We start from the raw sequence: 21428 nt of genomic DNA, 5'->3' as shown, positions 1-21428 counted from the left end.
ACCATTTATACTTTTCTCCAACACCATAAAAATGTCCCCATTTGTTATGCATGACACTGTATAAAAAACGGTAAGAAGACAATTCTTGCTTACCCCCCTGTGCAAGAGCAGAGGAAATGGGATGACAATCAGGCTCCCCACTAAACTTGTTCTGAGGTCCTATGCAAGACTCTGAGGGAGGAGACTATGGTAATAAACCTGTGAGCCTTCAGACTCACCCTTAGCAGCAGCCTCAAGACTGGGAACGAGATGCTCAAATTGCCCTTAAACCCTGTTTCTAATAAGATTGGCCTGAGCTTCTTCACAAGCTTTCTTGGAAATGGAAGTGAGAATGTAGAAGCCCTGCCTAGCACTCAGGAAGCTGGAGGCCTACCAGCTGACTCTGGCTCCAGCTCCCTTTGGAGCCCTGGCAGGAATTCCTGCCTTTAACAGGGGTGTGTCTGAGACAGGAGCCTCTGAAATTTCACAAAGCACTTCGTTCTCTACCACAGCTCTGCAAAGCTTGTTGGAGCTCTGCACTACAGGGTCATAGCTGCATTTTCCCATTGCTTCTGGAGAGAGTTGAAGAATCCCTATAGTGGCAAATAATCCCCAATCTTCAACCACCACCTTTGCTTGTGGACTCAGACGAGTGAGTTACTTCTTCTGGAACTCTTTTCTCACTCACAAAATGGAGGGATTATTCTGGGCTCTCTGAGGTTCCTCCCAACTTTGAAACCCTACCCCTCTAAGTTTTAGTATGAAATAAATCATGTCCAGGGCTGCTAAGAAGATAAAAGAGGTGATGAATATAAGTATGCTTTATTACTTACTATCCGAGTGCCAGGCATTTCCATGGGATGCATAGTCCATGATACAACAGAAAAGAGAAGCCAGGGGGGTCAGTTCTCCTTTAGGCTTCCCTCCAGATGCACCACATGTGGGAACCTCTAGTCAATTGTATTTGAGCTCCATCACACTTTTATTAAAGTTCTAGGTATGTCTGCACATAATTTGCATATCCACACAGTTATGCATTTTGCACCAGGTACTTGGCCATATTTTCCCCTGCATACTCTCATGCAGTAAGTTAATACACTAGGGCATCACCAACTGCCTTAGAGGAGAGGTTGTCTTTGGGGGATTTCCATGACCAAACATTACAGGAAGGCTCACAAGGTATGTCTGCTAGCTCTGACTTCCATGCCTTAACAAACACAACTAAAACAAATCTGCATGTGTGCCCATTTCCCAGATGAAGAGAGACAATGAAAAAAATTGATACTCCAATAACATAATTCAGACAGATATTTGGAAATAGCAGGATATTTGATTTTATTCAGACAACCATTGTTGACAGGTTTTTTTCACAGTATTTTGGCAAATGTTTTCAACCTCTTTCAAGACTAAGCCCCATGGAAATGACTGCACCGTTCCCAAGCTAAACCTTTTAAGAAGTAGCTCTTCACATTCAGTAATAGTCCGTTTTTTTCCTCTCTGGTTAATTCTGAGTTATACTTTGTGTCACTATTATATGTAATGTCTTATTTTCCACTACATGCTGAAGTTGATTAACGCTGGTATGGTGCAACACTGTCCATCTTCTACCCAGAGGCTTGCTGAATTCTCAACCAGTTCAAAGTTTGCCCAATGGTTGCCAAAGCAGAAAGCGAGTATCCAAAAGTCCAAAGACTAGAGGTGAGCTTCCTGGGTTTTAATCCCAGATTGACCATTTAATTTTGGAAAAACTTTTGTCGGTATGCCTGCAAATATTTTATCTCCTCTATTTTGCCTTTTCACTATTTCTGAGTCTCTTGTCCTGATATTTGTTTCTACTTCTCTATAGCTTCGCTTGTTTCTCAATCTATCTTTTTATCCCATTGTGATGTTTTTAAGAGAATTTTATTTATTCAGCTGTATCAATTCTGTTATTCAACCATCCACTAATTCCCTTATTTCAACAATTATATTTTCAAAGTCAAAATTTCAAATTGATTCTTCTTTATAATTGCTTGTTCCTGTGGCATTTTTCAGTAGTCTTCCATATCTCTGTGGTGATGTTAATTGTACTTATTTTGTACTTGTATTTATGTACTTGATCGGGTTTTGAGGTTTTTTTTTAAGTGGTTAACATCTTTATTGCCTTGGAGGTGTTGGGGGGGGGCAGGTACTCAGGAGCTGTTGGTGGGGCAGGCAGCTTCCTCTTCACTATCACAGGCTTCTGGCTGCACAGGATGGCACTGGCTCTGTGGATCGCAGCCAAGTACAGATCTGGGTGGTACATGTTCTCCTAGGTCATATGCCTGAAGTTGAGGGTGGCCAGTGTGTTGTTGAAGGTGGTCTGCACCAGGAAGTCACAGGGTTTCACTGGCCAGATCTCTGCATCCTGACCACCACTACACCTCTGCCATAGCCCCAACTCCACACCCACAGTCTTACAGTGAATCAGCTCATTGTAGCGAAGGAGTTGCAGCCTTCAGATGACTGGGTTCATGCTGTATGACTGCTTATTCCTCTTGATCAGGAAGCCAGAGCAATTCCACTGGAGACCATCCATCACAGGTAGGCAGACATGGCGGCAGCTCCTCTCACTATAGTGGCCAAGAGGGAAAGAAGATTTTTAATTCTGCTTCCTCTGGGAGAATTTTGCCCATTTGTTGCCTTTTTTTTTTTTTCTTTTTTTCATTATGCTTGTACTCGTCAAATCCCTGGCAATTTCACCTATGATTTTATTTTGTTTCCTCTTAGGACTAACAATTGCTTTAGTTAGTGGTGTCTACCCAGAGAAGAAAACCTAGGATCTAGTTCCTGCCTTATGAGAATAGACTCAGGTCAAAGAGACTTTAGAATTGTAGGGGCGCCTGGGTGGCTCAGTCGGTTAAGTGGCCGACTTCGGCTTAGGTCATGATCTCGCGGTCCATAAGTTCGACCCCGCGTCAGGCTCTGTGCTGACAGCTCAGAGCCTGGAGCCTGTTTCAGATTCTGTGTCTCCCTCTCTCTGACCCTCCCCCGTTCATGCTCTGTCTCTCTCTGTGTCAAAAATAAATAAACGATAAAAAAAAATTAAAAAAAAAAAGAGACTTTAGAATTGTAATTTCAGTTCAGACATCCCTGTTCTCCTCAGGCATCCTACCATTCTCCAAGGGAACCTCATAGTTACTCAACCAAGCGTCTGCTCTCTGTAGCCCTGATTTGTAGCGTACCATCTTCTGTGTCTGTGATACTGACCTTGCCCTTAGGGGAAGTAGGGAAATTCCTGGGCCTGCCAATCTCCTGTACTTATCTACTGACTTCCCCTCCCAGCTGGGCTCCTGAGCTATCCTAGGGTAACTAATCTTACTACGTCAGACTGGCTTTCTTGCCACAAGGTTGCAATGGGGTCGACAGAGATCCTTCCAGAGAAGGAAAGGAGTTACTACTAGGAAGTCGTTCCCAGCACCTCTCCCATTCATAGCCATGGCCCTCTCCCACCCCAGGCCACCATTCATGCAACTGTTATTCTTCCCGTACAGAAATCAACCATCATTTATCTCGACAAGTTTCTTGATGGTTTGGTCACTTGACCATCACATAATTTGTGCTGAAATTCCTTAGATACATATTAAGACTTCATTAATGTGAACAATGCAAAAGTGGTCTTGAATTGTTGTGGCATCTTCTGGAAGGTTTCCTTATTTCCAGTCACTGGCCCTACTCACCCACCTTTTCATGCTTGATATCACCAGCTAAGCCATTCTGACACATCACCTCCATCTGGGCATCTGCCCCTCAAAAATGTTTGCCCCTCAAAAAGGGCACTTTGCTGTATATGTCGTGAACTGAAGGTTTTGCAGGCTATCATTTCAGGCCCTCCCCCAGTGGGTCTCATCCTAATATCCCAGACTTTTTTTTTCTCCAGTCCCCCAAAACAAACTCATATAATTTTCCTTCCATTGTGGATTTCCTCTTCAGGACTATCCTTTTTTCTACATCCTACCCACATTCCATACAACTTTGTTCAGTAAATGGTTGCCTGAGTCTTCCCCATTGGGATTGCTCTTTCTGTCCCTTGGCTTCTAAAGCAAGGATTCAAACACTATTAATTGGGGACATATCATTGACTGCTCTTTAATATTTTGAGATGTCCTCAATTAGATTATGCATTCCTAGAAGGTAGGAGTTTTTGTCCTGTCATGTACATCTCCCTTAGTCTTGAACATGGTGTTATGTACACACAAGGGAATCAATGGTTATTTTTCATTCATCAATTGATGGAGACCCTCAACAAATCCCACACGTTACATAATTTGGAAGCCTGTAGGCCAGATAGAGGTCAGATCATTTTTTTTCTCTCTGCTCTCTCAGCATTACACCCACTGCCAAGATACTTGAAGCGCTATGTAATTCTATCCTTGACATCAGAACAGCTTCACTTCTATCCAAATCTATGAATAAGTAATGCCTTCTCTCTGGCATCTCATAATGAGAACCCCAAATAATGATAATTCATTTGTTGTGCCCTGCACTAAAGAAAGCAGTGCCCTTCAGGAAGGTAGATGTGTTTTAAAGAAGGTAGACTGAGTGAAATGACCTTGCTTTATCCAAATTAGCAGACAGGAAGCAAACAGGAATTATCCCAGATGAGACTAAGCTTGCAATTTTTGCTCAGTAGCAGATAAGCTCTTGAACAAATCTAATTAGTTGATATCTAATCTGCAAGCTTCCATAGGTCACCCTTCATTACTTGGGAGCATCTTAAATTTACAAGACAATTGGAAATGCTGAAGTCCTGAACATCGTGATTACTCACAAAATACTTTACTATAGGAAGTTTACTCCTGAGCAACTTGAACTTTTCTATTTACAATCCTGATCCCTGCAGTTTCAAAGTCAAAATACAACATCTACAACTTTTATGGGCCTCAAATACCAATACTTTGAACCATAGATTTGACTTCAAAATCATACATGTGAGAATTTAAAATAGCATTACTTGAAAAATCATAAACACACAATTGCATTAACCATTTCTATCTTGGACTTCTGGTATGTTCAGCCTTCTCAAATACACAGGGAGAAAAGTTGGAAAATGTTAATCACTGTTACGTAATAGGAAAGAAGGAATCATTTGGAGCTAAAGGGTCTAGATTAAAATCTTATTTTGACAATTTTCTAGCTGTATAACTTGGGACATATTCTTGAACTCTCAAGGATCTATTTTCCTTTTCTGTAAAATGTGAATAATAATGCCTATCTCACAGGATAGCTGGGAGAGATAAATTAAATAACAGATATGGAAATGATTAAATAGAGCACTTTGTAAACTAGAAATTATTGCACATATGTTGGTCACCATCATCACTTTTCTTCATTTAAAAAGGCATAATGTCAATGTATGCATGACCCTAAATTAGGTACCCTTAATAGGTCAGGAAAGAGTCCCATTAAAAAACATTTATTTTAATTAATATACTTTATAATTCATCAGAACACTGTCTCTAATACTCAAGGACACTGATTTTCCACTTACCAGTATAGTTCAAAACATTCAAAGCACTTAGCTCCCAAGGAGATTGTCTAGAAATCTTGACATGGTCACCTAAGAATAATTAAATAAGTGAGCAGTAGAAGCCACAGCAACAGTAGCTAGAGGCTTCTGAATGTTGCCAAGTAGCAGGCTTTTGATGTGTAAATTTACTCTAGATTTTCCTTGTCAGGTTCATTGATACTTCAAGAGAAAGACCTCTTACTTTATGCAGAAACCACTTCAAAATTATCTCAGAAAGGCGAGAATGGTACCTATTTTTTCAAGTGTAGGAGGAAATAAATCTTGCATCCTCACTGATCCTGCTAAGCAATCCATGTTTTTTTAGGGAATCTGCTTTGCAAAACTTCTTTAAGAAAGAAATTCCTATGAAAGAATAAAAAAATTATATTTCAAAAAAGGAGAATAAAAGAACAAAAGCTATGTATTCTGCGTGTAGAGTAACTTTATATGCACAAACTTAGGAACAATTCTATTCCCTTTGCATACTTAGATGATTTGGACTTCCCTAATAAGCTGCTATGAGTTATTTCTAAATTACTATCTGATAAAGAGAAGTAAAAAAACATATTTTCCACTCTCTCATTTGATGTCAAAAGTGAAAGTAAGCAAATTAAAGACATAAAGTAAAATTATAGATTATGGTTAGGTATCTCCAATGGTCCGATGGGTTGTTCTAAGGTATATTTTATTTAATTCTCCTGGATGCTACTGAGCTGTTAAAACCAAAATTGTGCATTAAATTATGTTTCTTTCTATGTCCACCATCAGAATTCAAGTAATAATAATTCATAGTAAAAGTTAAAATTTGTCATTTATAATGAGCCAGACAGTATGTTAATATACTTTTTTTTAATGTTTATTTATTTTTGAGAGAGAGAAAGAAAGAGAGTACAAGCAGGGGAGAAATAGAGAGAGAGAGAGAGAGAGATACAGAATGAGAAGCAGGCTGCAGGCTCTGAGCTGTCAGCACACAGCCCAACGTGGGGCTTGAACCCATGAACTATGAGATATGACCTAAGCTGAAGTCAGACGCTTAACTGACTGAGCCCCCCGGGCATCCCTGTTAACATACTTTCTAGTATGGAAAATTAAGTGATGTGCCTAAGATCACACATCCAATAAGTGGAAGATTCCAAGTCATGTTGGTAACAATGCAAACAACCTGTACACATGCTACTATGCATGAAGAAAGTGCTTAGATATTCACTGATTGTGATTTGATGGAATACAATGGAAGTATACTTATTTATAAAAAGTCACCTGCCACATGGCTTCATTTTTATAGACTTGAGTTAAAAACCTGCCAAAATTGAAGCTTTATTGCATGTAGAGTATTTGATTAAATACTTCCAGATAGTCAAACTAAACCTAGAATAGGAGACTTGAACCTAGATCTATCTCTAATAAGTAATTTCTTTTCCAACATCATTTTACTTTTGAACAGATAGATTACATAAGGGACTGGTACATGAAACAAGGTACTAAGAAAATCTGTTTTTAATATGCAATGATTAAAAGGTGAAATAGCCCTAACCCTGAATTCCCTCACAGCTTTAGTTATGCCCCGAACATTACATTTATGCTGTAATTTTGTTTCATTTTGGTTTAAAGAAAGAAGCTTTTATGGGCAATGCCTATTGAGCTACTGTGGTCAAATATTTATTAAAAAGAACATATTGATTTGCAGATTATAACTGACCACATATGAACCCTTCTTTCCAGTGACATTCTTATTTAAGGTATTGATTAAAAGCTTTTCATACAGAAAGCATTTTTCTTGTCAGTTCAGTTATGCTGGCTTTTGTAATAAGCTAATTTGATTTCCTTTTTTAACCTTTGTTTGATTAGGGGAACAGACATTTGCATTAAAATTCAAGAGAGATGAAGTCTATCATCGATCTTGACTTCCTCATGGACCTCTTGTACTCAGCGAAAGATGATTTAGAGAATGTCAAGAGTCTTGGAACAACCATAATGAGAGAGGAAAAAAAAAATCACTTCAGACTTACAAACCAGTAAGGGCTTATTTGACAGAAAGGGCAATTGCATTTGGTGGATATGTTTTAGAGAAATCAAATTCAGGAAGTTTAATTTTGTTCTTAAGCCAAGTCATTAAGAGATCTATGAGATGAACTGCCATTAATAAAGTACACGCCAGTTAAACCAAAACATTTCAAAACATCTGAAGAGGTTAAACAAAACACGTACATTGTTACTTGCCACAAAGAAAGACTAAAAGTAAATTCTAATATGTCTTTATAAACATGGTCTTGGTGAAACACTAACTTCAAGACGAGTTTGTGATTTAATCCTCTATTGCTGTCTATTGCTGAAAATTGTAGGGATAAAACCTGAATCAGCCACAGTCCTCCACTAGTGTACCCCAGAATTAATCAGTTGTCTTGTACAATAAGACTCAAATCTATCTGCAAATTGTTTTGGTTAACCTGGCCTCTGGATCCTTTTCCTAGCCAGGAACCAATGTATTCTGGGGCCTCAATAGGTCAGATCCATTGCTCATTCTGAAATCCCTCCCAAAGATCTGTATCTGGATCTTTTCTGGAAGAGGAGGCTTCCATTTTCTGAGGAGTTCCATTTTCTGTGGGGATAGTTTTAATGCAATAAGAATTGAGCACCTACAATGAACCTAGTAGTGTAGTAGATGGGCAGTGGGATACACCGAAAGTATACCAGGTTTGTCCACCCATCCTTCGTTCTTTTTGCTATAGCTATTCGGAACATTTTCAGCTAATACAATGCAACAGTGAGCAAAACCAAAAGACAGGAAAAGGAAAAAAAAAAAAAAAAAAAACTTGGCTAGAATCTCCCAACAATTGGTAGAAAAATTTCTGGTTCCCAAGATAATTGGACTATGTCTCCTAACTCCACTGAATGAATTTTCATGATTCTAGGTTTCTTGGACGAATTTCTGGAGTCAGCAGCCATTGGTAACTTCTTTCTCTCTCTGGAAGGGTCATTGAGTTTATTTACCAGAAGTGACTTTCTATTACCCACAATTCTAACAGAGATGGTTTATCTTTTGTACCAAATTTCTAGATTTCACAGCTTACAGTTGTGGTTTGACTATCTTTTTATATTAATTTTTAATTAATGTAAATTAATGTTTTTCACCTTTAAGTTAACATAGGCAAAGATTCTAGGAAACTAACTTTTTAAAAACTTCGTCCAATTTAGAAGTAGAAGATACTTGATATTTGGCATTAGAGGTAAATCTAGTGTTTCCTCTGTGAGTAGTATTATAAAATTACATATATTTTAAGGACCACAGATGAAATGAGATTGTTTATATCTAAAATATTTTAAAATTAAGAAAACAACACAACTAACATACTTTTCAAATTCTGTGAAGTTGGGCCCTTTTACAGTAAAGATGGCACTGTTTTATTTGATGTCTAACAAATAATAGAGATGAAAAATATTCCATTTATGACAACAAGTCTCCAAACTGTTAGTTGTATGAAACTCAAATATCCATAAAACACGGCAAAAGAATTTAAGGGAAGCATTTTCATATGTCCCATATGGGCAAACCATTAACTGTTCTTTCACATTATGAATCCAAAAGTACCTATGTTATATTTTATATTGTGTTAAAATCAATATAATGTAATATAAAATTCATCCAGAGGATAATATATTTATGTATTCCTAAGGCATTTTTAGTTGAGGCATTTACTTGGGCTTTAATTTTTAAAATAATGCTGCTCAGTTCATACCTGTATTGTTCCTCCAGGCTCATGGCAGGATCAACAGTCCTGGCACCTGGGAAATCCATCAGACACATCCCAATGGAGGTTTAGAAGGCAGACACGTCGTTGTTTTAGTCTTCGGTTGCCTTTCAAATTCATTGAACAGAATTCCTTATCTCATAACAAAGATTTTACTAGAGTATTTTATGTGTAATTTATCAGAATAGCTGCCAAGATGTTCAGTTTCTTTTTAAAGGCAGGAGCTTTAGGGCAGACAAGCTTGAGGCTTAAAAAGCCTGATTTTGCATACTCTTTATTTTCCCTGTGGTCTCTGAAGTCTAGTTTATTGGTAACCGCCATGTTACTGTTCCTGTCTCAACTGGCTCATTACTCAAAGCCAATAATAATTGCTAAATATGACTAATATCACGTGGAAGGTCGCAAAGTTCACTGCTAACCTTCATTCCAGCTCAAAATGTTTTCAAGGTTAATAGATTGATTTTGAGCTGAGATATGATGCATTTATAAAATGGAAGAAAATGAAAAATTTGGCATCACCAATATGCGGATAGTTTTAAATGATTCATTTGTTACATTTGGACTGTAGCCATGAAATTCATTTGATATATATCTCATAGTTATATTCTAACCTAGACACTAGAAAATAAATTAGTGATACATTTTAACATTAGACAATTTTACACACACACACACAATCCAGGATGAGAATTAGGGCACTATAACTTATTAAGTATTTCAGCTGAGGAATATCATGTATGTAAGTAGAACCTAACCACTTTTAAAGATTGAGACAATGCTAAAATACAGTTCAGTTAAAACTATAATTCTAAAAGGCTGGATGCTGATTGCTTCCCTTGGTCTCCTTGCTTGGAACAAAGACAAATGAAATTCCTGATTTCATCTCAGTTCTGTGCTTCTTATACTCTGTGGGACTCTGGTTTTGGTCTATAGAAATCTCTTGTTTTGCCTACACCCTTGATTGGGCCTGACAAGGACTTTGGGATATCAGAGGGGTCCTTATCACCAGCCCTTCTCATCCCACCCAGTGCCTGGTTCTGGGCCCAGTCTTGTGACCAATTCCTGAGCTTGATTTGAGTTCCAGTTTCATGAGTCTGAGGATCTCTGGCCTCTGGTTCTGACCTGGATTTATGGTTTGACCCAGCTTTGCCAGAACCTGGCCTACCAAATAGAAGGCAGCATTTTCTGAGAGTTTTCCAATTCTCTTTAGGCTTTATGGTCCTTATTAAGAGGAAGTCACCAAAGCCTGTAGTTTCTTCCTTTCAAATGTTGTTCAATTCACCATTCCTTTTAATTCCATAAGGTCTAGATTACTAAATGCACCTTTATTTATATACGTGCACTTAGTGTACCTTATATAGATTGTCTTTATTTTCAAGCTCTTCCTATCTCAATTCCTGATTAATTAGCCCAACCATGATTAATACCATGGTGGTCTTCCCCCCACCCAGCACCACCAAAAAGTCACCAGCGACTTTCCCTTTCCTTACACAACAGCACACAAACCTTGGCTTGGCTTGGATCCTAACTGTTGTGTCACATTCTTATTCTCACTGTTTTAGGAAACAGGTGGATCTGTGATCCGCTCTTGACTCAGCTGTCCCCCTTGCTAACTGCAAATAAGGAAAATCACTTAATTTAGCCAAACCTCCATTTTTCACCTCTGTACAGTGATGAAAATAAAATCTTCCTTACCAGTTTTTGTGAGGATTAGTCATGCTCCGCATAAAATTCCTAATGAGTTCCATGGCATGTGGCAAGGGCTCAGTGTACTTGTAAGAAGGCTTTGTTATTGGACTGCAGTTGTCACCCCTTCTAGAAGACTCTTTGCCTACTCAATGCCCACTCTGTCTTTAAGACCATGTCATATTCCACACTCTTCACAAAGGCCACTATGATTAGGCCAAATGTAATCTCAAAATGCAGTAGTGTTTGATCACTTCCTATTCTTATCATTTCCTAGTCTTTCAGGTGTGATAGTCTTGTCTTCCCAACTAGATTATAAGCTCCAAGAGAGCAAACTAAAAATTTTATCCTCTGTCACTATAATTTTGCTGCTTTTTGGTCTTGCCTGGTTCCCTGCATTCAGTGTCCCCTTGTTTCAGGTATTTCTAGGGACCTTCAGAATGTGTCTCCAGGGTTCTTTAATATTTCTCTTTTGTTGTATCTAGCCTTTGTGGGGCATAGCAATACCTGTCCAAGACAGCCTCATCCGTACATTCCCATGCTGCCTTCAGGAAGCATATCCACAGGCACCTGCCTCTGCTGTCTGCACCGTCATTCACGTCATGTCTGCTGAGCTCACTCACTGCCCTCCCTGAAGGTCATCATGCCACTGATCATCAACTCATTACACTGGGGCCCCTGGATCTGTTCCCTGTGCCCCCCGCATCTTATGAGAATTTTTAGGACAACAGTCCTTATGTAGGGAAACATTTTTCCTGGGATATGAATTTAGTGGAAAGCAGCCAAGAATAAAGCAGAGTGAAAGACTCAGTATTCCCCTCATCCAACTTGTAATAAGGTTTTATTACTGGGTTAAGTCTGGATCCCATTGCCTTTTTCCTTAGGCTGGTTTCCTTCCAGGAGCCCTCAGTACCTCAAACAAGTAGACACCTAATGAGCCCCCTACCCACTCACCAGCCAGGTCTTATTTCCAACACCAGCATCAGCTTAGCAGCAAGATGGAATCTGCTTTAACTTCTTTAATAGCACTCTGCTGGACACACACATAAAATCCAGCTAAAGATCACTAGGCCAACTATCTTAACCCAGTTATATAAACAAAATAATTTGGAGCATTATGTTGAATCTGTACCACAGAATTTTATTATTTTTTTAATTCTTGTTTTGAAACTGTTTTTCTCCTGTCTATATTTAAGTAAGAATAAAGGGAAAAAATGTCTGTTATTTGAAACATGCATACAGAGGAATTTATAGCACAAGTTCAAATAACCAGGCTGAGGAAGACTAAACTTTGCAAAAGCACATGTTCAAAGAAATACTGATTTTTGCTTTATGTACTTTAGCCAGCTGACACCAAAATACTTCCAACTGTAGAACAAGAAGTCATCAAAGAATCTTGCTTAGGGTACTTCTGAATCTACAAAAAGTCTACTGGCCTGAAAATTCAAAACTGCTTCCTCACCATTTCGGTGTTATCCTTAGCTGCCCCTGGTCCCAGTTAGCCTCCTCTCCAGTCTGGTACACTTCCGGGTCTTCTGTTAACTACCCTTAACCTTCCCTGAGTGGATGATCGTGATCTTTGTAGGCAGCAGTAGAAGCCTGGTGCTTAGAGGCCTCTCCAGCAGCACCGTGGTCTACAGGAGACTTTCTCAGATTCTGAAAGAGAAGCCAGAGAAGGGGATGGGTCATTGGAAGAAAACTTTTAAAAAGGAGAGAAAGAAAAGTACTAAGTTTCCCTGAGCCTGACACTCTGGTTTTTAGTCTCCTAAACACAATGGTTTTACTTGGCTACTTTAAGGATTTCAAATCTGAATACAGCACCCTACACAAATACATATCCTAGACATGCATATACACACACAGACACAGACTCTTTCAGAATTGAAAATAGTAAGACAAACCAACAAGAGATTAATTTCACAGTTATGGCCATTTTCTAGTGACATAAATTAAAAGCAGTAACAATGGAATTGATTTTCCAGATGATATGATATACAGATGTGGCATGCACAGAACATTAAAGCCAGAAGTGACCTTGGAGATCACCTAATTTCACTTCCTCAATTTGCACATGAAGAAATTGAAGTCTCAAGTAATGAAGTAATTTGTTCAAAGTCAGGGATATGTTCAATATTGAAACTGGCATTAGGACACAGTTTTCTTTAAAATCTACCTTTTTTTTTTTTTATTCTGTCCTCATTTGCCCAGTTTTGGGACTTACAGCTAAAGTTGTCTTCTTAACCCTGATTTTTGTACTAGGAGGTTTGCAAAGAACTAGCCTGCTCAAGTGTAAACATGTTTTGCTGGTTTCCACACATCCTATGCATAATATGTTATACAATAGCTGAAAGACTTGAAAGAAGTCTAATTGATACTTTCCTTATTTCTAGTGTCTGGTACTTTCATTTAAGAATTCTCTCTCTTTCTATACATGCCCCTGCCTTGTCCCCAGTTTTGTGGTGGAGTCATTTCTGTGGCTTGAAGTTTTAGTAACTTAGAGCTATTGTCAGAAAGCTTATGAAAAGCAGTAGGAGGAAGCCCATTACCAATTGCCTGCTAGCCCTGGCAAATTACATGCCTGTTGCTTTTCGCTGCTTAATTTCATAAGATCATCCCTCTAGCACTCACCTTGGGCAGAAACTTAGGGAGACAATAGACTATCTAGGCAGATTCTGATGCCAAGGGGTAGGAAAAAATGGATGGAGCGGACAAATTACAGCGTTGCCTATTCAGTCATGAGAATGGAAACATGTCTGTGAATCAATGTGTGAAAAGGGTATTTAATAGGATGGGAGAAGTCACTTTAACACCTGCTTCTTCTGCAATCGAATGTGCTAGTGCCAATCACTCAGTCTGGATCCACTCTCCAAGCAGAAAATGACCTCACCTCTTATTCTTTAAGGATTGAAGCAGCAGTACAAGGTCTATTTTTAACCAAACTGGGAGCAATAACCACGGCATTGACTGCTGGGAAAGTCTGTCTTAGAAGGTCTGGCCTGAGGCATTGAGGAATCAGAGCCAGGAGAGAGGTTGTGAGCTTGTATAAATACAACCACATGAAATGAGGAGTGCAAAAAATAAAAAAAAAATCTGAATAAGGAGTGAACTCATTTTACCCTGAAAGTTACTAAACCTAGAGTCATAAATGCCAAGATAAAGAGAGAGGAAGAGGCTCAGCCAATGCTTTTTATTACAATCCGTTATGGTAATGGAAAATTTTCTTTTGAACTCTAGCTGTCTGTGTTGACTTTGGTAAGGTGGAAATTCAGGCCTATTTATTGGGAAAGAAGGATTCCGAGTAAGTCTCAGCAGGGCTCAGCTCAGAGCTTTGAACAGTCCCCCATGGAAGGGCACCCTTTGCAGGGATCATGCAATGAAATGTTAATATAAGCTTATTTCTTTTCTGCACTTCTCCAAAACTTGAGGCTTCCTCCATGAAAATCTGTGGAGATTGCGTTTCATCAGAGGCTCTCCCTGAGCTTGGTTTTATTCTTTTCCATGCACCTGAACCAGCACTGTGGTGAGCAGTGCAAAGAACACAACATCATGATTATCTTGGCCTCAGAGATGCATTACTTACACTTTTAGTTTTTATATTTCTCCAGAGATGAATAATGCATCTAGAACACATTTCCAAACAGCTTACAACTTTTCTTCAATAAAACTCAGTCTTTTTATTGATTCCAAATTTTGGCTGATTCCTTTTTTTTTTTTTTAAGAAGAGTTCTCAATTTATTCATATAGCTTGACATGTACATCTTTAAAAATGCAGAATAATATCAGGTATGTCATATTCTTCTATCCGTTTAGCATAAAGGTAAGTTCTTTTCATTTCTATTTTCATATGACTTTGTTTACTTTTCTTTCTTTTTTTTTTTTTTTCTATTTAAATTCAAGTTAGCTAACATACAGTGTAGTCCTGGTTTCAGGAGAAAAACCCAGTGATTCATCTCTTACATATGATACCCAGTGTTCTTCCCCAGAAGTGCCCTCTTAAGTGCCCATCACCCATCTAGCCCATCCCTCCTCACCTCCTCTCCAGCAACCCCGGCTCTGTTCTCCGTATTTAAGAGTCTTTTATGGTTTGATTCTTATGTTCACTAAGAGTTTCTTCAGTGAGACAGTGACAGCCTTCAGGACTCCCAGGTGTAGATTCACTCAGTTATCATTTTACAGCACAGGGAAAAGACATGTAGGCAAGCAAATAAGAAAGATGCAACATGGTAAGTTATGGTAAAGTAATATATAGGATATTTTGGGAGTGTCAGGAAGGTGGTAATTAATTGGGCCTGCAGGAGGGAGTTCAAGGAAAGTCTCATAGAAAAATAGCTGTCTGAGCTTGTTCTTATGTGTAGGGTGAGTTGGTGTTTCAAACAGGAAACATTTGCAAATGCCCAAAGGTGTGAAGATATGTGACACATTCAAAGAATAGCCACTAGTCTGATCTGGTAGGAGTGTTACATGCATGTGGTAGGGAAGGTGGAGGCTGGGCAGTGAGCAGCAAGAGGTGAAACTAGGTAGGTTGGAACTGAACCGTGAAGAGCTCTGTACCAGATGCCAAGGGCTCAAAATTTCTTTTACCAAAGAGCAGAGAACTCCTCTGACTTAACAGTTGCATTCTTCTTCGAGGTAAGTAGACATCACTCAATTCTTACCCGTAGGGGGTTTCCCCTCTACAAGGCTTGGTAATACATTCTTCAAACTCATACACCCGCTTCTTAGTCCTCCAGGAAAACTGAATTGCACAGTGTCCCATACAGTTATGTGGAGCCATGTGACTGAGTTCTATGACACGTGGGCAAATGCGAAAGATGCCACTACCAGAAACCTCTGGTGGAAAACTCTGAGACTCCAAAGATGGCAGAGTCACAAGATGGAAGGATGGGGGGGATGTGCCAAAGTTGATGCATGGGAGGCCACCCACCAAATAGACTATGATTCCAATGAAAAATAAACTCTCTATGCCATTAAAGCTACAAAGAGTTGGATATCGTCCATCCTGTAGTTAATCTATGCTAATTCAGTGGGTGAAGAAATTTTCAGGGAAAAAGTAGCTGCTTGCACATGGTATATTCCACTGTATGAATAAATACCAATGGTGCTGGCTCGCTTTTCTCCAGAAGGACTCCCAGCGCATATGTCTAGCCCCAGATTATCTCTGACTAACTTACTGCCAATAGGTTTGCAGTGGTTACCTCATTCTTGCTGCCCTGATTGGCTACCTCCATAAGGCAGTGTAGAACCAGTTCCATAAAACCAAATCACTTCTCTCCTTGCTCCTCCTATCCTGTACACATCATTCAGGGTGTCAGCTGTGTTTTATGACTTTCCTCAAAGCCATTCTTGCTTTTATTTTAATTTTATTTAATGTGTATATAAATATATTTATTTAGGGAGTGTTTGGGAGCCGCAGTCTATAGTAGGTCTGATCTCCGTGCCTCTCTGGAGATGAGCCTGAATGAAATTTACAAAAATTCTTCTTCCAGGAAAATCTGAGCCAGTTCTGAAGAAATGAGAGTAGGAAAAGGATGAAGGGTCAAGGACAAAAACACCTCACTTGGAATTCTTGCTACAACGGGCTTGTAACATATAGCTTTAATTGCTGTTTTCTGACCATGTTATTTTAAAAGAACTTTTGAATCCAGAGACTTGGGCTAATAATGACAAATCTTTTAAGATTTGTCACAAAATATTTCCTTAACTGAGTGTAATGCTCAGGAATTTGAACTCATTTCACTATTTGATACCTTAAGTTTTTATATTCTCAGAGTCTAGGTGAGAGTGTAGCATAGCAATTCTGAGAGGGAGCTGAGAGCTTCTCTGAAGAGATCCAATTATTCAATATGCTGCCCTAAGAGTACTGTCATGTTTTCAGTATTCCTGCATTGAGCTTTATGATCTCACAAGTTATAACTGGCATCAATTTAATGAATTATTTCTTGAAGAAATCTGTCACAGCATTTTTACAAAAAGTGTTATTATTCCTGTATTTGAGTCTTCCACGAAAATTGTTTTCATTGGAGCCTGCTGAAAATTTAGACAAGATGATACAGATTGTTCGACAAAAATGAGACTTCCCAGAGGAAGAGTCTAGAAAATGATTCAACATCATGAAGTTAGACTCTCTAAAATGAAATCTTGGCTCTACTACTAAGAAGATAGAGGACACGGTCCAAGAGAGGTCCTCAACCTCTCTGTGCCTCAATTTCCATCTCTATCAAGAGAGTTATAGCAGTATCTACCTCATGAGGCATGAAAATTGTATCATTTGTTCACAATTATCCATTTCCTTTTCATTTTTTCCAGTTTTCCTTGTAGACATCCTCATCCCACTGATTGGATATGAGGGCCTTGTGACTTGCCGAGATGGGCCATAAATAGATGAACCATTTGCCTCATCTGAACAGAGGTGTTTAGATGAGCTCTTGTGTTCTGACCTCCACCCTGAGACCATCAAGTCTCATGTAGCGGCTACTTCTTCATCCTGGGTTCGGGAAGGAGAAGACACAGGGAACCTTGCCAAGAAGAGTCCAGCAGAGCTGCAAATATCCAGAAATTTCAGAACTTTTAGGATTGAAAATTGAAACTTTCTTATTTCTAACAAGTTAAAGAATCTAAAATTCAGACAAAGATTGTTCACAGATCCAACACACCCTTGGTCAATTCTACTGATTAGATTAACATGGCCTTAGTAAATGATCTCAGTTAGACAAATGGCTCAGGGAAAAGACACTAAAGGTGCATCCATCTGAAGCTTGATAAGATCAAAGTATCTATGAAGGTATTTCTTGAAAAGTTATGGGCATGGCTATTGACTCACATGAAACTTGTTGGGATCAAACTGATTAAAAAGAAAAAAGAAATTTTGTAGAGAGCTGTTGCCAAAGTACTCCCAGCCTGGATTAGAAGAGACTACAACTATTCAAATCATAAATAACTCTTGGGTCCCTAGTCTTCTACAGGTGTGAAGCAATCTGAGATAGCCTGTCAGTCACAAATGGCATCTTTTCTGATACTCACTTCAGAAGAGGCCAAGGAGGATAACAGAAAAGGAAGAGTTGTCCAATCAAACATCGTGGATAACACAGACTAAGAAATGACTCCCAGAAAATATCACTGGAGCAAATCAAGGAACAGTCCCTACCATTAGTGTAGAGGAACTTGCAACTTCTGTTCAGTGGAATATCAGAACTGTTATTCACCAGTGACTGGTATGTACCTCCAATTCTTCCAATTTTTTAAAAAAATTATTTATTTTTAGAGAGAGACAGAGAGCAAGAGTGGTGGGGGCAGAGAGAGGGGGGAGAGAGAACTCCAAGCAGGTTCCACGCTGTCAGTGCAGAGCCCAACGAAGGGTTTCAACTCACAAACTGTGAGATCATGACCTGAGCTGAGATCAAGAGTCGGATGCTCAACTGACTGAGCCACACAGGTGCCCCCATTCTTCCAATTTTTTAATAAAGTGTCCCTACTCCACTATTGTATTATATTGGGTTTAGGAGAATAAGAGGACTGACAACTTTTCACTTTACTCATAGGTCACTGAATCAAGAAGAGCAGCCAGCAGACATGATATATATTCACCAGATTCTGGACATCTGAGCCCAATGCCTGGTATTTTGGGGAAATTGGGGAGAGGTGAAAGAATCTTGTGAGCAGAAGAACAAATTGGGGCAGACTGCATGATTATTCATAATTATTTGTCTTCTCACTGCCATTGCCAGTCTTCTCGGTAGATGGAGTACACTTGTTCACTCCACTGGCTCTGGGTGCGGCTATGTGATTTGCTTTGGCCAAAGGGACCAGAATGAATGAGATGTTTGTCATGACTGAAAACATGATTTCAAAAGCACTGCAAGTTTCCATCAGTCTTTTCGCTGTCTCGGAAAGTGGCTTTAACCTGGTTTTCAGAATGAGAAGACATGTAGGACCCAGAACAGACCAGCAGTGCTGCAGCTGACCCCCAACCTCAATATAATATGAGCCAGAAATCAATATTTCTTATTGTAATCCATAAAAAATTATGTATTACAGCAACAGAAGTTAATACATGAGAATGTTTTGAGCATTTGATGTGATAACACATGCTTAATGCAATGGCTGGCACATCCTAAATTCAAAATAAATGTTCAGTTCTGTCATTGGTGTCATCTCTATATCCCCATTCACCTATAACGGCTCTAGAAACAGAACTGGCATTCTTCAATATTTGTTGAATGATTGACGACGGATTATTGAAATGTATAGCTTTTATAAAGTTAAATAAGGTGAATGAAATAGAGAATCACTTTCCCAGTTCTTGTGAATCTAGTGATATACCCTATAAAACACAAGGGACATACTTTCTTGATCTATATTTGAAATACCTTCACTGAAGAAGTATATGATATGAATGATAATTTTAAAACCCACCAATAAATATTTTGGGCCAATATGTTTTGCTCTTCCAAAATAGGAAAGTCAGGTTTTCTAGTATGAATGAGTTCTGGGACTGTAAGAAATGCTTCATTAGTTGCTTTGGTGACAAGTACCCAGTAAACCTGAAACAGACTCAGATTCTGGTTAATGGGGCTTTCTGAGAATGTCATTCCAGAGCAAGGACATAAAAATTCTTTCGGAGATTTTTAGAGTATTCCCTCAAGTTGACTTTTGGAGATACTGTTGATGAGTTCTAAGGTCATTTATTTTTGGAACTTAAAAGATTCCTACAAATAATGGACAGCTCACTTTAAAGCTGCAGTAGCAAGGAAAGAAGGGGGATAAAAGTGGATAATAAAAATTATAAGGGATTTATTTGGGGCTCTTTAAAAATTAAGATGACTCCTTGGAAGGGCACATCCTTTTAAAATTTGAAATGTCCCCTTGGAAATAAAAAGATAATCCAGAGTGAGTGAAATACTTTCTTGAACCTCCCTCTTTCTGAGGCCTGCAAATTTTTTAACTAAGATGGGCGTAAAGAGTTGATGATTTTCTTTTTTTCAAAATAATTACATTATTATTAATCATGACATCACCTAACATATAGTGAATTCAATTTGAAGTACTTTCGCATCTTTTTTGTCATTGTTCTCCATATCAACCCCATGAGTCAAACTACACAGGCTTTATTACTGTCTCTATTTAACAGATAACAAAATACAGGCTCAGAGAGCTTTGAAGACTTGTCCAAAGTTGCATAGCCAGTAAGCAGCAGAGGTGGCTCATTTTGCCTCAGGATCATTGTTCTTTTATCTATTATTAAATATCAATTAAAAAGTAGCAATTGATTTCCAGTATTTAAATGACAGAATAAAGGTATAACTGCCCCTTTCCTCTGTCTTCCAGAAACATGAGAAGCAGAGCTGAATGCTCAATCACAGTTATCCCATCCATCCATCAGACAAGATGGAGGTGAAGGCCTGTGCATGGCACACAGTGCTGCCAGTCTCTGTTGGGCATGAAGAAGTCTGAAAGAGCTCACTCTTGTACCTGACTCTGCTGGGAGGATCTTTCCTATGACTTACAAGGTTCTCTTCCTGCCACCTAGGTACCACCTGCAATTGCTGGTCCAGAATGCCCATCCTAAAGAGAAATGATAGCCAGATGGAATCATCCTGGGGTGTAGTATACAAAGATACTATAAGAGAAAAGATGGAAAGAGACAGAGCATGGGGGCTAGGGAGCAGTGGTGTGGTGACAAATTAAAAAGCATCAGAAATATGCCAGAAATGTGGCACTACAGCCCAGGCAAAAATTAGCATCAAGTCCATGTATCACCAAGAATTCACAAAAGGTAATGAAGCTATTGATTGATGAAATAAGAATTTTTCCATTGGGTTATGAGGGCCCAGGGAAGATAAAGTGAAATGATAGGTGGAAAAAACAAGCCCTTAGGGAAATATGAGGGTTATTTTGGAAGCAGCACCAAGGAGAATAGACACTGCTGAGAACACATAAGGACAGTGGACAAGAGCGAGAAAGTGAAATGACAATAAACAAGAATTGGAAGGGAATGTAGATAAATGATCAATAAAGAAGACACATTCATTGGATCCAGAATTAATGAGAGAGGACTCTAAATCCTAAATGGCACATCTTATTCAAGGGAATACAAAGTTACATCAGATTGTCAACACTAAGGCATAGCGTAGTGAAGCCCTGAATATCCAAGATAGAGATTTCCTAACAATGGAAACATTATATAAACAGCACAATTCAGAGAAAAAAAAAAAAAAAAAAAAAAAAAGGAAGGTAATGTAAGGATAGAGACTTCCTTAACTTTCACAGCCAGGCAGCAAAGCTGACAAACCACCTAATACAACTTTTTAAAATATACAAATATAATAAAGTAATAAAAATCAAAATCAGCTACTAGAAGGAGTACTAGGGAGAAGTGGAAATTGCTGATTTCACCATTAATATGGTAACGAGTCAAAGAATGCTGATCAAAGAAATAGAGGTCTTAAATAAAGTATACCACATGCTTATTAAAACAAACCACTAGAGAA

General features: G+C 38.8%; 1 long non-coding RNA gene across 2 annotated transcripts; it reads left to right on the top strand.

The window, feature by feature from the left end:
* Nucleotides 1-2441: 2441 nt before the first annotated feature.
* On the top strand, nucleotides 2442-20979 carry LOC123590501. 2 transcript variants are annotated; one of them, XR_006708800.1, is made up of 4 exons: nucleotides 2442-2541; nucleotides 17967-18152; nucleotides 18480-18555; nucleotides 20266-20979. It is a non-coding gene; the product is annotated as an uncharacterized LOC123590501 (long non-coding RNA). The 2 variants fall into 2 exon arrangements; XR_006708799.1 differs by lacking the exon at nucleotides 20266-20979 and having other exon boundaries at nucleotides 18480-19082.
* The last annotated feature ends 449 nt before the right edge of the window (nucleotides 20980-21428 follow it).

The sequence above is a fragment of the Leopardus geoffroyi genome, chromosome B4 (genome assembly GCF_018350155.1).
Source record: "Leopardus geoffroyi isolate Oge1 chromosome B4, O.geoffroyi_Oge1_pat1.0, whole genome shotgun sequence".
Lineage (NCBI taxonomy): Eukaryota > Metazoa > Chordata > Mammalia > Carnivora > Felidae > Leopardus > Leopardus geoffroyi.
The sequence above is the reverse complement of the archived record's forward strand: the minus strand, read 5'-3'. Positions and strand labels throughout refer to the sequence as shown.